Consider the following 17,789-nt stretch of genomic DNA (forward strand, 5'->3'; position numbering starts at 1 on the left):
AAGACACTGATCAAACAATGACATAAAATTTGTGACAGCAGTAGATGATTGGAGGCGTCTGCACGTGAAAACATAAAGTCAGTTCCCTTCCTGTGTCAGACAGTTTCACTCTGAATGTTTTTCATTCAGGTGAAGAGTTTCTGTCCTGCAGTCCTTCAGTCCTGCTGTAACTGTCCCAACTATCTGTGAGGTGAAACCAAATCTTACCGTCTGTCTGTTGCTGCGTCTCTCCTCGTCCACACCTGAACAGGAACAAACTGTCACCTGATGTCTCTGATATGTGGGATATTTGAGGTGGAGCTTCCTCAGGTCACTGCTGTGTTTCACCTGGAGTTCCACCTGCTGCTGTAAACTAATAAAACACTTCTTATCAGCTCTTAGCTAGTTATTTTTTCAAGCAATTCACTGTCATATCTTGTTTTTAGTGTTCACTTACAGATGTATTTTTCCACAATATAGATAATTTCTCTTAAAATCTGACAAAAAAAAGTCTGAATGGTCGCTCACCTAAAATGATCTGAGATGTTTTAAAATGGCAACCAACGCCTGAAAAGATGTGGAAGAAAACAGAAAACTACCATTCGAATGGATCGAAGAATCACCAAAATGTCAAAGATGCAGACAATGATCAGCTCCAGGGAGATCAGAGAAGGTCTGAAGTTACCTGTGAGCACTGGAACAATTAAAAGATGTAAAGCCAAGCTATGAGCAAGAATCACCCACAAAGTCCCACTGATGGAAAAACGACGAGCTGAAGATGTTCCAACCGACCAAAGAACACACTGACTGGCTTATGGAGAAATGGAGCAACATTTTGTGGACTTATGAAAGTAGGATTGTTATTTTTAGGTTTAGTTGGTTGTCAGACGACTCCCAAACTCTGAATTCAAGCCGTAGTACACCGTGAGGACAGTGAAGCATGGTGGTGGAAGCATCATGATATGGTGTCCATTTATCACATACCAGGGATCATGGATCAGTTTGAAGACATCAGAATACTTGAAGAGGCCATGCTGCCTGATGCCTGAGAGGAAATGACCTTGAAGAAGACAATGACCCCAAACACATCCTTAAACGAGCAGAATGTTGGTTCCAGACCAGCAAGATTAATGTTATGGAGCGGCCAGTCCAATCCCTGAACCTTAAGCCAATGGGAAATTTGTGGGGTGACATCAAAAATGCTGTTTCTGAGGCAAAATTCAAGAAATGCAACTGTGGAGTGTGGTCCAATCATCCTGGCTGGAATACCTGTTCATAGGTACCAGAAGTTGGTGGACTTCATGCAACACAGATGTGAAGCAGTTCTCAGAAACAGTGGTTCTTCAACTAAATATTAGTCCAGTGATTCACAGGAAGGCTAGATCTTGAAAAGTTGAATCCAACAGAACACCTTTGTGGTATTTTAAGGAGAAAGTAGAGGAACACAACCCCTCCAGCAAAGAACGGCTCAAAAATATTCTGAAGAATGACAAAGTTTGGATTCCTCCATGTTGAGGATGATTGAATCAGAAATAAAGATGGACATACGACGTATTAAAAAAACACAAGATTCGAGTCTCAGTAATGGAAGGTGGAGCGACTTTTGTTGCATTGAGTTCCTGCTGTGAGGCCTGAATTTATAAATTTATAATGCAGTGAATCTAAACTGTTAGCTTGAAATTGAGAGGAAGTGATTTGATTCACAATCATTTGACATTTAGAAAACACTGCACTGCTGTTGTATGCTGTATACTACCACCTTCAGAAACACAACTTTATTGATCCCAGGAGGGCAAGTTTGTCACCGTCTATTATGGAGTGTAAAATATGGTAAATACAAACAATCATTCTGTAATAAGGTTAAAACACAGTTAAAATGATAAAAAGAGGAATATTTGGCACCTCCCAAAGAGATTTAACTAAACACCAAAGGACAAACACTGGCACCAGAATGACAAAAATTAAGATTAATAATGAATAAATAACATTAAACCAGTTTTATAATTGTAGTTGAATTTACTGGAGTCCCACAGATGGTGGTTTTGTTTATGAAAGGATCAGAAATAACAAGAAATTTAAGATTTTCCTGTCAAATAAGGGAACAAAGATCATCTACCTTCACCGCTGGTTTGTAAATCCACAATTCAGAGTTTAAAATCTGCGGAAATTGACAATGAAGGAGGTTTAAATTTTAAATTTTTCTGTTTTCAATCCTTTAAACTACAAGTAAAAGCAGATTGCTGTCATCCACTGGTCAATTTTTGAATCTATAACGTGTCTTCTTTCAGACCAGTGAAAATATAAAGTCCAAAATACACTAAGTTCATTCTTTTACTACATTTTAAAGCGATAATGCCTCATTTCCTCATTATTTCATGGCGATATCTAATAAAATAATGATTTCTTTGAAAAGTAGACACAATTTCATAAAACCAATCATTAAAGGCAATTTTCTCAAAATTTTTCTCTATTTTTCTTTTTTCATTCCCCTCCCTTATGTCCACCAAACCTTCCAGTTTTATTTCTGTCTCTATTCTACAGAGGGTGTTTCCTCATGTATCATTCACAGTATGATTTCAAGAACATTTCGATCCTAAAAATATGGAGAAAATAGATTTTATTTCCCCCTGGCTGTTGGCATTATTTTCTGCTTTATGAAGTAATATAAAAAAAATCCTTTTTGTTTAAACCTTTGACTCGAAAATGTCAATAAAATGAATCCAAAATGTTGAACATAAAGATTTCTTTTATTGAATTGAATGCAAAATAAATAAGATAATACTTTATTATTTGCTTGAGTAAGCATAAAATGTCACAGAACTTGTAACAGAAAACAAGCTGTGTTAATTTAAGTGATTTTTGTAGGAGTTTCATTGTGATCTCTGCTCATTTCTGCTCTGTTTACCTGCATTGAGATCACACGCTCGGTGATCGACACTCACATCTCAATCTGCGATTCTGAGATCGATTGCTTTAATCTGGAGGGAGATTGGCGGCGTTCTTTCCCCCTCGGTAAAAAATCCTTCACTGAAATGGCCATTGGGATCATTTATACCCGTTTTTCAGGTATGTTGTCGGTTTTTCTCATCGTTAAGTTAGTCACGGACATTTTCTAACATGTTTAGAGTTTCAACAGCGTGTTTGTGTCGCATTTTTATCGAGTCAGAGGCGAGTTTTGTGAGGTAGTTGAGCTCCTGTTAGCTAGCAAGGCGCTAAGCTGCCATGTTGTGAACTTCTAATTACATTTTAATATTGTAGAGTTTTGTTGTCATCATTTAGACGTGCCTAAAAGTAGTTTTTCTCCGTGTTATATATGTAAAAACCTCTGTTTGGAGGGCTTTTGAACAGAATTAAAGTTAAAACTTTGCTAAATCAGTATTTTTCAGGTTTTAACAGTCTTAATTGATAGCCGTTTTGTAGTTATTTGGCAAAATCGACCGTTGGGATAATTTCTACACGTTTTCCAGGTATGTTGTCGTTTTTTCTCATCGGAAAATTAGTCACAGACATTTTCTAACATGTTTAGAGTGTCAGTGATGTGTTTGTGCCGCATTTTTTATCGAGTTAGAGGTGAATTTGGTGAAGGAGAGTCCAGCTCTTATTTGCTAGCAAGGCGCTAAGCCGCCATTTTCTGAACTCATAGCTACTTTTTAATATTGTACAGTTTTGTTATTGTCATTTAAACATGCCGAAAAGTAGTTATGCTTCAAGTTACATCTATAAAAACCCCTGATTTGAGTTTTTTAAACAGAATAAATTTCTAACTTTGCTAAATCAGTGTTTCAAGTTTTTAGCAGTTTTAATTGGCAGCCATTTTGTAGTTATCACTTTATTCAGTGAATATGTTGATCTGAACATTTAAATTACCTTCAAAAAACCAAGTGTCACACTTATTACTTCATTTTATTCAGACATACTGCGTTTTATTGTATTTGGCAGTACAGTTTTACATGTTACAGTGTTAAAAATAGAATAAAAAGAGGTCTTGATATTTAAATGCAGCTCCATAAGAAATCCTGATTTCTGTTTGATCCCTGAACTAAAGTTTGGTCTGAATATTAAAGTAGACATGGTGGACATTTTAAAAGCAGCTAAAGCAACTTATTTTCTTCTTATTGTGTAGTTTCTCACAGCTGAGGAACAACCCCCAGTGTGCCATGGAGGGGATGTGAAGATGAACGATGTTCTACATTTTGTGCTTCCTCAGAGAGAAGAGCCGGACCTCCCCATCAGTTTATTTGTCTTCTCCGTCACTGGCTGCACAAATTAAAGAACGACGGCTTTGTCAAGAGATGGAGATCCTCCTCTGGTCTGGAATCCATTTGTTCTGTGAGTGAAGCTGAAAACAAAACAGACACAGAGTCCAGTGAGTCACTGCGTTCTCTGAAAGCTCCTTGTTTGGCTGAAGACCAAATCTAAAAAGGGGCATGCAGACAGTTGTATAGTTAATACTGTTTTGTTTGCTGAGTGTTGCCGTACTCAGAGTAAGTCTCATGAGAGGTGTGTAATATGATCTCGAGCAGTGTTCAGTGGCAATGGCTATATGAACATGTTCCCCCTGTGAACTCTATGTTCATGTTAACAAACTCAAAGTTGAACATTCATTCGGACTCTCCTGTGAAGGAATCTACAGTCACTGCGTTCTCTGAAAGCTCCTTTGACTCTGAGTGGTGTTTCTGCTCAGACTCACCTTCAGTGTTTGGAGTGTCAGCAGCTGGAAGCAGCAGTGTTGTAGCTGGACTCAGTCTGAGGACGCTGAAGCTCCGTCTGATCGTATCAGTGTCTCTTTACACAGGAAGAATCTCAAACTGTTTCCTGGTTTGTGTGAGGGGGTGTGTTTCATTCCACCGCAGTGGTTAAACCTTTGACACATCAGCTGGTAGCGTACAACAGGATGTTGCAACAGTCTGAATGCAGCTTCTGGTGTCACACACATAAACAGATTAATAATTGGCTGCTGTTCAAACACAGATGAGTTTCTGACCACAGAGCGAATCCAGAAAAACTTCATCAAGCTGTTTTAAAGCTACAATCCATGTCAGGGTGATGAGGAACTTTTTTTTTTTTAAGTCTTAAACTTTTCTGCCATTTAAACTCACCCAGAATCAGACATTATTGGATGTATTTGTCCAACATTGCAGACTCTGAATCAATGATACGATGAGGAATCGGAGAGAAAATTTCAGTTCCTGAGATGAAGTTTAGTTTCCATGCAAAGAAACACACGACAGCATAAATTCTGATCTCACACAAAACATTAACTGCTGCTGACAGACAATAAGACACAATATTACTTTTATGTAGTTACATGTAAAAAAATGCACCCAACTAAAATTGTAATTAAAAAAAACTAGTTTCCACCGTTACATTGAAAAGGTTAATAAAGGAATAAACTCTGTTATATTTAAAGATCGCAATCACAATAAAACTGATAGTTGATGAAGAAAAGCTCCAATAAAAAGGCTGATATTTCAGAAAAACTCTCAAAATGAAGAAAAGTTAAAAAGCCAAAAGCATAGTTCATCTCCAACGTTGGTCCAAAAATCATGTCAGAGAGCAAAAGACTAAATTTTCATCTAAAATCTGATGTCCAATAACATTACAGGTGATAAAAATGTGCACTGACTTTGCTGTGAAATATTTCCAGATGATTGTGACAGTTGAAATAAAACATGAGAACATTTGTGGCATTAACACAGCTGGTTATTCTATCAACTGTTATTCAGCAGACTTCCTCCTACAGCTACCCCTCCACCCAACGTTCATATCCACAGTACAAAAGATCCACAACAGCAGTCTTATCAGTTTCATCAGTTAGTTTTTCAGCTCTGGCACATCATCAGAAATACACTGCCCGGCCACAAAAAAGTTGCATATTCTAATATTTCATTTCATTTTTTATTTTGATTAGCCTTTATCAGTACAGGTAATCTCACTGAGACACTGGGTCTCATTCTCAAGAGAGACCTGTCCTTAAATAGCATAACAAGACAACATTGAGTCACTGACAAATAACACTAAGGGATCTGTACTAGACAATATAACAACACAGTATAACACTGAGTTCCAGACAACATGTTCATGACAAAACACAACATCGACATCAAAGTGGATGTGCAAAGCACCAAGCAATGAAGCAATGAACTGCCTTTGGCTCTGTGAATGACATTCACTGTTATCGTTTTGATAAGCTTCTGCAATGTCACAGCATTTATTTCTGTCCAGAGTTGGATTAATTTTCTACCAAGATCTTATATTGATGATGGGAGAGTCGGACCACTGTGCAAAGTCTTCTCCAGCACAGGCTGAGGTCTGGACCCTGTGGAGGTCAATCCATCTCAAGCTCCCTGATACATTCATTCACAATGTGAGCCCCATGAATCCTGATGTCATCATCTTGGAACATGTCCATGCCATCAGGGAAGAAAACCAAACCACATGACCTTCTTCCATTGCTCCAGAGTCCAATCTTTATGCTCCGTAGCAAATGGAACCCTTTTTTCTCTGTTTAACCTCACTAATCAGTGGTTTTCTTTAGGCGATACAGCTGTTTAGTCCCAATCCCTTAAATTCTCTTCGCATTTTACGTGTGGAAATGCTCTTACTTTCAGTATTAAACATAGCCATGAGTTCTGTTCTTGATTTCTTATCATTTGATTTCACCAAACGATTAAGTGATCTCTGATCATGATCATTCAAGAGTTTGTTCAAACAACATTTCTTTCTCGAAGATGATGGTTCATCACTATCCTTCCAAGTTTGAATCTTAAACTGAAACTAGTATTTGAAACAATCATAGAAAGTCAAAAACCAGTTCAATATAGAGACCAAAACCAAACCTAGACTACTCCTAAAAACAGTCCAAAAGCCCCCAAGACATAAATGCATTGGAAGCTTTTTTAACCCGATTTTAGTAGTTTCAGAAATCACTTTAGTTATTTTCCTTTCCTTGATGCAAGCCAATAATTTGACCCTTCTGAGACAGATTAACATCATTTCCATGACCACAGGATATGTCTTCGTGACATGGTTGTTTAAATCAGAAGCTCCTCACTACATCAGCTCGGGTTAAATAAGTTGTTGAAGCTGAAACGGATTCATCACTGCAGTAATTATCCAATGGAAGGCTCTTAACTATTTGCTTAGTTAAATCCGGTGGAGACTTTTTATGGACAGGCAGTGTATTATCATCTTTACCTCTTAACTGATCTGTTCCACTGTCACTGAGACCTTCTCTGGTAAAATTTTCACTTTATCCCAAGTGTCAAAGAACGGAAACATCCTCTCAGTGAAAGTGTGATTGAAGGTGTGTATGAGTGTTTTAGTATCAGGATCAGAGAAGGACAGCTTTCCTCTGTTACAGTCCAGATTCACTCTGATCCTCTGGAGCTTCTTCTGCACTGAGAGAAAAGTGGAGGAATCTGATGGTGAACATGCTGAGTATTTATCTTCAGAGAACCATATTCCCCAAAATCCAGACCATATGTTTCCCTTCCTCTGGACAGATTCTTCTATCACACCCAGTATCCAGTGTTTACTGTCTCCAACCTCCACATTCCAGCTGTGAATTCCTGAGTTGAAGCCTTCAGAGCTCAGAACAATGTTGTGAAAACCAAACCTCTCTGGATTATCAGGAAGCTGCTGTTCATTTCCTCTTGTCACACTGGTCAGATCTTCAGACAGGATGAGTTCTGGATATGCAGTGTTTGGGTCCAGAATGAGAGGAGTGTAGGAGACCATGTCCTTCATGTTGTTCCAGATGTTGAAGCTCAGGTTGCCCACATGTTTGGCCTGGTCTATGAGAGCTCCTGAGAGCAGCTGTGGATCCTCCAGCAGGAGGCAGCGCTGGACTCTTTCCACTGCAGCCTTGTAGTTTAGCAGGAATGAGATGTCTTCAGCTCTCAGCTGCTCCTCTGTGGCTCTGACTGTGTCTGAAAGATCTGCTATCTCTCTGCTCAGAGCCTCCATCTTCTCCTTCATCATCCCAGTCTTCTGCTCCTCTTCCTCCCTCAGTGCAGCCATCCTGGCCTCCTCTTCCTTTATCAGAAACTGGTGAAGCTTCTCAAACTGCTCCTTAATCTGTCTCTCTGTGTGTCGGGCCTGGACCTTAATGTGTTCTGCTGTTTGATCAAACTCCACTTCAACTTGTTCAGAAACCTTCAGCTTCTCCTTTAAGGGCTTCAGAGTTTTCTGAAGTTCCTTCCTGTGTTCTCGTGCAGCTTTATCAATGGGTCTGAATCTGTGGTTGGAGTGTTTTTGTGAATCTCTGCAGACGACACACACTGGCTGCTGATGATTCAGACAGAAGAGTTTGAGTTTCTCAGAGTGTAAACTGCAGAAAGACTCTGAAGATCTCTGAGCTCTCTGCTGACGGAAGGAGTCACACAGATTCTTTAAAGCCATGGTCTTGGGTGGTTCTTCTTTTGACGATCTTCTCTGACAAACTGGACAGTTGTGTGTTGGTTTCTGTCTCCACCAGGTCTTCAAACAATCTGTACAGAAGATGTGGCTACATGACAGAACAACAGGATCTGTGAAGACGTCCTGACAGACCGGACAGCAGAGATCCTTCTCTGCTCTGGAAGCCATTTGTTCTGTGAGTGAATCTGAAAACACAGCAGACACAGAGTCCAGTGAGTCACTAAGTTCTCTGAAAGCTCCTTTGACTCTGAGTGGTGTTTCTGCTCAGACTCACCTTCAGTGTTTGGAGTGTCAGCAGCTGGAAGCAGCAGTGTTGTAGCTGGACTCAGTCTGAGGACGATGAAGCTCCGTCTGATCGTCTGAGTGTCTCTTTACTGAGAAAGAATCACAAACTGTTTCCTGGTGTGTCTGAGGTGAGCCAGGTGAAAGGCGGAGCTTTGTCATACCTCTTCTCCTGCTGAACCTGTTGTTCTGAATCTGTTTCATTCCACAGCAACGACTAAATCTTTGACATGTCAGCTGGTATGGTGCAGCAGGATGTTGAAACAGTCTAAGTTTTAGGTTTAACTCAGTGAATCAGAATATTAGTTTTCTGCTGTTCTGCTGTTTCTGGAGGCTCCCATAAGGAACACAGAGGAGCTTCTGACCACAAAACGAATCCAGAAAACAACTCATCAAACATATTTGATGTACTTTATTAGAAGTAGTAGCTCTTTAGAAGCTATAATCCATATCAGTCCCTCCAGGAATTAGCGATGTTGCGATCGCGTGAATTCACGCAAAATCAACCAATCTCCGCAACTTTCCCGCAATTTTGGCCCGCCTCCCGTGAGTTCCACCAATCATAGCAGCTCCCAGCGCAAACCTAATGCACGTACGTCACCGAATTCACTTCCTTGTTTATGGTTTGAAGATGCAGACATGCGACACTCTCATTTACCAACAAAAATTACTGCTGAAGACCGTGATAAACAATTAATTCACTGATGTTCTTCACCAAAGCAGAGCTAAACTGTTTTCCACCCGTGCAGTATTGTGGTGAAATACAGAAGAAAGGAAAAAAAAAAAATCACCGATTGATACACACTTTTTTAAAAAAACACGAAACATACTAAAACAGCTGAAATGAGCGGACAACAGACCAGACAAATCACCATGATGGAAACTGTTGCATCCAGATCCGTTAGAGCACTGAAAGAATGAAGGTAAATTAGATTAATTATTCCATCAAAGAACACGGCGGAGTTATGTGACGATCAGCGTGTGTGAATCCTTCCTCTGTTACCAACATCACTCAGAAACAGACTCGGGGATTTAAATGAAATTCTCATGCTCGGTCAGAAATGACACAAGGACCAAATGGTTCGACTTCGGCAGTGATACAGCTTGAAATGATGATGATTTATCGTGGATGATCCTCAATGAAGAGATGACACAGGTAGATCAAGTTAAGGGTACTTTAATACAGATGAGCTCGTGATCCAGACATCATGCTGTAAATGGACCATAGATGTTCTTCTGGCTAAGATTATATAGGTCTTGTGGACCCACCTACATATGGTTTACATTAAGACACATAGAGAGAGAGGGCTCCAAGTCTCTAGACTTACTGGCGCCATACTCATGATTAATGATAGCTAGAATAAACATTTAACATATGGTTTTTCATTCTCCCTTACATTCTTAGAAACCAGAGAAAGCACGTACCCCAGAAAAACACATACCATCACAGCTTAAAGTTTGGATCCACTGATTTGTTAAGGAGTCATAGTGGCACGGCGTCTGATAGCGGCACGGTAACCATGGCAACAAGTGAACGCTACCTCAGCAGCCCGTTGACGATCACATTATTGTGATCCTACAACAAATCCACCACTGTGGACGTGTCAGAAATGACACAAGGAACAACTGATTAAATTATGGGGGTGTTTCTGAGTCCCATCAATTCCCGTTGCCCGCGACATATTTAGGGCACGTCATGTTAAACCAGTATCTGGCTGCTGCTAATGTCCCACCATGGTGTGCCAGCTTTTGTGGATGTTACATGCCCTGTGTCTTGGTGTGCTGCTTTGTGTTCTCTCTCTCTCCAGGCTCCTCTGCTGTTGTGAAGGTGTGGCAGGTGCTGGTGTTTCGTCTGATTGAGCAGGAGAGTACATGTAGCAGGAGAGAGCTGTGGTCTTTCTCTCTCGCTCTGGCCTCTTCTCTCAGCAATCCTGTGTGGAGCAGTGGTGACCTGTTGGCTTTGTGGAGCTGAAAGAGTTTTGCAGACCTCCAGTGGCTGAGGAGCCTGCAGTAGTTTGGTAGTTTCCTTTGTTCTTTGTGTTCTTTGGCTTTTTAGTTTTACCAGGCGGTATATGGGCTTCCCTGTGGTTTTAAGTTATCAAGTTGTGTAAATAAACATTCATCTCCTTTTCTTTTCATAACTTGTCTCGATTTTCTTTATTTAACCTGGGTTTTAAATCATTGTTACTTTCTTCATCCCCTTAACATCTTTTAGATCATAACAAACATGCTCAGAGTTTCAGCAGCGTGTTTGTGTCGCATTTTTATCGAGTCAGAGGCGAGTTTTGTGAGGTAGTTGAGCTCCTGTTAGCTAGCAAGGCGCTAAGACGCCATGTTGTGAACTTCTAATTACATTTTAATATTGTAGAGTTTTGTTGTCATCATTTAGACGTGCCTAAAAGTAGTTTTTCTCCGTGTTATATATGTAAAAACCTCTGTTTGGAGGGCTTTTGAACAGAATTAAAGTTAAAACTTTGCTAAATCAGTATTTTTCAGGTTTTAACAGTCTTAATTGATAGCCGTTTTGTAGTTATTTGGCAAAAACGACCGTTGAGATCATTTCTACACGTTTTCCAGGTATGTTGTCGTTGTTTCTCATCGGAAAATTAGTCACAGACATTTTCTAACATGTTTAGAGTGTCAGTGACGTGTTTGTGCCGCATTTTTTATCGAGTTAAGAGGTGAATTTGGTGAAGTAGAGTCGAGCTCTTATTAGCTCACAAGGTACTAGCAAGACGCTAAGTCATCATTTTGTGAACTTTTAACTATATTTTTATATTGTACAGTTTTGTTATTTAAGCATGCCTAAATGTAGTTCTGCTTTGAGTTAGATATGTAAAACCCTATTTGGAGGGCTTTCGAACAGAATTAAATGTCAAAATTTGCTAAATCCGTGTTTTTCAGGTTCTAACAGTTTTAATTTTCAGCCATTTTGTAGCTATTTGAGGACTCCTGACTGAATGAATGCATTTTAAATGTTTACTGATAGTGCTGTCTCTCACAGACATTTTTCTATCAGTTTATTCAGTGAATATGTGACCGATTGATGCAAACAATAAAGTTTCCCTCAATATAGCAAAGTGTCACACTTATTTAAATTCATTTTATTCAGACAAACTGTGTTTTAATGTATTTGACGGTACAGTTTTACATGTTATGGTGTTAATAATAGAATTCTAGATAATTGAAGTCTTGTTATTTAAATGCAGCTCCATAAGAAATTCTGATTTGTATTAGATTCCTGAACTAAAGTTTGGTCTGAATATTAAAGTAGACATGGTGGACATTTTAAAAGCAGCTAAAGCAACTTATTTTCTTCTTATTGTGTAGTTTCTCACAGCTGAGGAACAACCCCCAGTGTGCCATGGAGGGGATGTGAAGATGAACGATGTTCTACATTTTGTGCTTCCTCAGAGAGAAGAGCCGGACCTCCCCATCAGTTTATTTGTCTTCTCCGTCACTGGCTGCACAAATTAAAGGACGACGGCTTTGTCAAGAGATGGAGATCCTCCTCTGGTCTGGAATCCATTTGTTCTGTGAGTGAAGCTGAAAACAAAACAGACACAGAGTCCAGTGAGTCACTGCGTTCTCTGAAAGCTCCTTGTTTGGCTGAAGACCAAATCTAAAAAGGGGCATGCAGACAGTTGTATAGTTAATACTGTTTTGTTTGCTGAGTGTTGCCGTACTCAGAGTAAGTCTCATGAGAGGTGTGTAATATGATCTCGAGCAGTGTTCAGTGGCAATGGCTATATGAACATGTTCCCCCTGTGAACTCTATGTTCATGTTAACAAACTCAAAGTTGAACATTCATTCGGACTCTCCTGTGAAGGAATCTACAGTCACTGCGTTCTCTGAAAGCTCCTTTGACTCTGAGTGGTGTTTCTGCTCAGACTCACCTTCAGTGTTTGGAGTGTCAGCAGCTGGAAGCAGCAGTGTTGTAGCTGGACTCAGTCTGAGGACACTGAAGCTCCGTCTGATCGTCTGAGTGTCTCTTTACACAGGAAGAATCTCAAACTGTTTCCTGGTTTGTGTGAGGGGGTGTGTTTCATTCCACTGCAGTGATGAAATCTTTGACACGTCAGCTGGTAGCGTACAACAGGATGTTGCAACAGTCTGAATGCAGCTTCTGGTGTCACACACATAAACAGATTAATAATTGGCTGCTGTTCAAACACAGATGAGTTTCTGACCACAGAGCGAATCCAGAAAAACCTCATCAAGCTGTTTTAAAGCTACAATCCATGTCAGGGTGATGAGGAACTTTTTTTTAGCCTTTGACTTTTCTGCCATTTAAACTCACCCAGAATCAGACATTATTGGATGTATTTGTCCAACATTGCAGATTCTGAATCGATGATACGATGAGGAATCAGAGAGAAAATTTCAGTTCCTGAGATGAAGTTTAGTTTCCATGCAAAGAAACACACGACAGCATAAATTCTGATCTCACACAAAACATTTATTAACTGCTGCTGACAGACAATAAGACACAATATTACTTTTTGCGTTGTTACATCTAAAAATGCACCCAACTAAAATTGTAATCACAAAAACTAGTTTCCACCGTTACATTGAAAAGGTTAATAAAGGAATAAACTCTGTTATATTTAAAGATCGCAATCACAATAAAAGTGATAGTTGATGAAGAAAACCTCCAATAAAAAGGCTGATATTTCAGAAAAACTCTCAAAATGAAGAAAAGTTAAAAAGCCAAAAGCATAGTTCAGCTAAAATATTGTTACAAAAACCATCTCAGAGAGCAAAATACTAAATCCTCATCTAAAATCTGATGTCCAATAACATTACAGGTGATAAAAATGTGCACTGACTTTGCTGTGAAATATTTCCAGATGATTGTGACAGTTGAAATAAAACATGAGAACATGTGTGGCATTAACACAGCTGGTTATTCTATCAACTGTTATTCAGCAGACTTCCTCCTACAGCTACCCCTCCACCCAATGTTCATATCCACAGTACAAAAGATCCACAACAACAGTCTTATTATCAGTTTTATCAGATAGTTGTTTTTAGCTCTGAAACATCATCAGAAGTATTATCTTCTTCTTTACCTCTTAACTGATCTGTTCCACTGTCACTGAGATCTTCTCTGGTAAAATCTTCACTTTACCCTTTGTGTAAATGTACGGAAACATCCTCTGAGTGAAAGTGTAATTGAAGGTGTGTATGAGTGTTTTAGTATCAGGATCAGAGAAGGACAGCTTTCCTCTGTTACAGTCCAGATTCACTCTGATCCTCTGGAACTTCTTCTGCACTGAGATTTCAGTGACATTAGCTGATGGTGACCATGCTGAGTATTGATCTTTCGAGAACGAGAACCCGATTCCCCAAAATCCAGATCTTAGGTCTCCCTTCCTCTGGACAGATGCTTCTAACACACCCAGTATCCAGCCTGCTCTGTCTCCAACCTCAACATTCCAGCTGTGAGCTACTGACTTGAAGCTTTCAGAGCTCAGAACAGAAAAGGAATCATCAAACCTCTCTGGATTATCAGGAAGCTGCTGTTCATCTGCTCGTCTCACACTGGTCAGGTTTTCAGACAGGATAAGTCCTGAAGCGGCAGTGCTTGGGTCCAGAATGAGAGGAGTGTAGGAGACCATGTCCTTCATGTTGTTCCAGATGTTGAAGCTCAGGTTGCCCAGATGTTTGGCCTGGTCTATGAGAGCTCCTGAGAGCAGCTGTGGATCCTCCAGCAGGAGGCAGCGCTGGACTCTTTCCACTGCAGCCTTGTAGTTTAGCAGGAATGAGACGTCTTCAGCTCTCAGCTGCTCCTCTGTGGCTCTGACAGTGTCTGAAAGATCTGCTATCTCTCTGCTCAGAGCCTCCATCTTCTCCTTCATCATCCCAGTCTTCTGCTCCTCTTCCTCCCTCAGTGCAGCCATCCTGGCCTCCTCTTCCTTTATCAGAAACTGGTGAAGCTTATCAAACTGCTCCTCAATCTGCCTCTCTGTGTCTTGGGCCTGGATCTTAATGTATTCTGCTGTTTGATCAAACTTCACTTTAACTTGTTCAGAAACCTTCAGCTTCTCCTTCAAGGGCTTCAGAGTTTCCTGAAGTTTCTCCCTGTGTTCTTGTGCAGCTCCATTGAGAGACTCTGAAGATCTCTGAGCTCTCTGCTGCCTGAAGGACTCACACAGATTCTTTAAAACCAGGTTACAAGTTGGATCGTCTTTTGAACAGCTTCTCTGACAAACTGGACAGTCGTGTGTTGGTTTCTGTCTCCACCAGGTCTTCAGACAGTCTCTACAGAAGCTGTGGCTACATGACAGAACAACAGGATCTGTGAAGACGTCATGACAGACCGGACAGCAGAGATCCTTTTCTGCTCTGGAATCCATTTGTTCTGTGAGTGAATCTGAAAACACAGCAGACACAGAGTCCAGTGAGTCACTAAGTTCTCTGAAAGCTCCTTTGACTCTGAGTGGTGTTTCTGCTCAGACTCACCTTCAGTGTTTGGAGTGTCAGCAGCTGGAAGCAGCAGTGTTGTAGCTGGACTCAGTTTGAGGACGCTGAAGCTCCGTCTGATCGTCTGTTTCTTTACACAGGAAGAATCACAAACTGTTTCCTGGTTTGTGTGAGGTGATGTTTGATTAAACCGCAGTGGTTAAATCTTTGACACGTCAGGAGGATGTGGCATCAGTCTGAATGCAGCTTCTGGTTTCACATTGAAACAGAACAATAGTTTGCTGCTGCTTCTGGAGGCTCCTGTAACGAACACAGATAAGCTTTTTACCACGGAAACAATCCAGAAAACCTCATCAAACATATTTGATGTACTCTATTTGAAGTCTAAGCTGTTTTGATGTTTCTTGGGTGGAAGTCGGCAGACTGGGTGGTGTTACTGATGTGTGATTGAAACAATAGAGTGCTGTCGAAGATGACACTCGGACTCTTAATCCGGGGGGAGGATGAAACATAGTTGTCAGTGTTGATATAAGAGCTGTTGGCTTTGGATAAAGTGGACTATGTGCCAATGAGGAGAACCACAGTTTCATTACTGTTTAATTTCAGGAGGTTTAAGGTGAACCAGGTTTTTGTTTCAGCTATGCCATCAGTGAGGGAGGTGGGCAGGAGAGTGGAGGAGGGTTTACGTAGCAGTGGAAATGAATGTTAAATTTGTGGAAGATATTGCTGAAGGGAAGGAGGTAAATGATGAAGAGGAGGAGCCCCAGTACAGAGCCCTGGGGCACACCTGTGGTGACAGAGGAAGGGGTGGATTTGAGTTGTGTAATGTGTGACCAGACAGGTAAGAAATGAACCAGTGTAATGGAGTGTGGGTTATGCCAATAGAAAGTCTGTTGAGGGAGAGGGTGTGACAGATGGTATCTAAGGCGATGGTGAGGAGTCCACATCAGCTGCCATAAGGAGGTCATTGGTGATTTTGATGAATGTTGTTTCTATGCTATGGAGTGGGCATAAACCGGACTGGAACTGTTCATACAGGTTCTTGCCAGATAGGTGAGAGGGGAGTTGGGAGGCAACTGTTTTATCCAGGACTTTGGAAATGAAGGGTAGATTGGAGATAGGATGGTAGTTGTTGAAGGTGGAGGGGTCGACACAAGGTTTTTTCAAAATTGAGGTGATGTCAGCAGTTTTGAAGGATGTCGGAACAGTTCCTGTGGTGAGAGAGGAGTGGATGATGGCAGAAGTGAGGGGGACCAGAGAGGGGAGGCAGGATTTGACCAGTTGTGTGGGGAGAGGGTCCAGTTGACAGATGGATGGCTTGTATTTCTGGATGTGTTCAGTGATTTCCGAGAGAGTAGGGAGCTGGAAGGAGGAGCATGAGTCTGTGGATGGGTTAATGTCGACTGAGATGCTGAGGTGAGGGTCTGAACCAAGGTGCTGGTAGCGTTTGTGGATTTTTGCAGTGAAAAAGGACATAATGGAGTTGCAGAAGGAGGTTGTGTACAAGTGAGGAGGGAGAGTGTCCTGGGGTTGGGTGAGGGTGTTAAGTACTGAGACCAGTGACTTGGTGTTTGCTTCATTTGCAGTAATTATACTGGGGTAGTAGTTTGTTTCGGTGTTGGCAATGAAATCGTTATAATGTATTATGTGGTTGTTGTACATTTCTTTGTGAATCATGAGACCAGTTTTTCCTGTATAGCCACTCAAGTTGCTGAGCTTTGGCTTTCATGAGCTGACGATTGGGGGTGAACCGATGGGTGGAAATGGAGAAAAAAGCAGATCTGGATTTAATGGAGACAGAAAAGTGAGAATGTTATGGAGACAGTGTTGTAATGAGAAACCAGTTAATCAGGGGTGCATGGATTGTGGAAGTCAAGGAGACAATTGATACTTGAAGTAAGACCATCGGGGTTGATGTTGTTCGTGTTACAGAATGAGATGATACGTGGTATCTTAGTGATGGAGAGAGTGAGTTTGACTGTAAATGAGAGGAGAAAGTGGTCAGTTATGGGGAGTTCATCGGCTGTAAAATCCAGAGGGGTGACACCTGAGCAACATATTAAGTCTAAGATGTGTCCTTTGGAGTCTGTGGGAATAGTTGTGTGCTGCTGAAATCCAAAACTCGCGAAACATGATGTGAAGTCTTTGGTGAGAGAGAGATTGGTATTGTCCATGTGGGAATTGAAGTCACTCAGAGAGAGAGAGGACAGATGAGTGAGGAAAGCAGCAAAGTCATTGGAAAAAGTCACTATTAGGTTTAGGGGGCGGTAGACAGTAGCAACGATGGCGGGAATGGGACCAGACAGGATTCAGACGAGCTGGAGATGGGCACGGACACTGGTGAGACTTTCCACTTCTCGTACTAAATTATCACAAGAATTTCGTCTCGACCAGAGTCACAAGGTTGACGGATGCAAACAAACCCAAGAGGAGTGGATTCATTCAGCTGAGAAAAGTTGTTGGGCTGTTGTCATGTCTCAGTTTAACAGAGAAAATCTTGCTGATGGTTGGTGAGTAGGTCCCTGATGAGATGTCCCTTTCTTGTCAGTGCGCAGATGTTGAGTAGAACTAAGTTGAGTGAGTTGTTGTCACAGCTGGTGGTGGTGCTAGCCGACTGAGCTAAGCAGGCTAACATGCTGTGGTCGACAACCCAGCGGGTGGAACGCAGAGGATGTCGAGA

General features: G+C 41.0%; 2 protein-coding genes across 11 annotated transcripts in view; both read right to left on the reverse strand.

Moving 5' to 3' along the window:
* Positions 1–17,789, reverse strand: part of LOC127533983 (nuclear factor 7, brain-like) — a 187,299-nt gene that overhangs the window by 162,941 nt on the left and 6,569 nt on the right. Inside the window, exon 1 of one of the 2 annotated variants that reach the window (XR_007941889.1) lies at positions 4,670–4,826. The exons of the other annotated variant lie outside the window; for it this stretch is intronic. The gene's annotated coding sequence lies outside the window, so the exon portion shown is untranslated. Of the gene's footprint in view, positions 1–4,669; positions 4,827–17,789 lie in introns of those variants that run through there. 2 annotated transcript variants of the gene reach the window in all.
* LOC127533977 (nuclear factor 7, brain-like) overlaps positions 1–17,789 on the reverse strand; it is a 192,361-nt gene that overhangs the window by 156,091 nt on the left and 18,481 nt on the right. The window lies entirely within an intron of this gene.

This window comes from Acanthochromis polyacanthus, chromosome 5, assembly GCF_021347895.1.
Source record: "Acanthochromis polyacanthus isolate Apoly-LR-REF ecotype Palm Island chromosome 5, KAUST_Apoly_ChrSc, whole genome shotgun sequence".
Taxonomy (NCBI): Eukaryota; Metazoa; Chordata; class Actinopteri; family Pomacentridae; genus Acanthochromis; species Acanthochromis polyacanthus.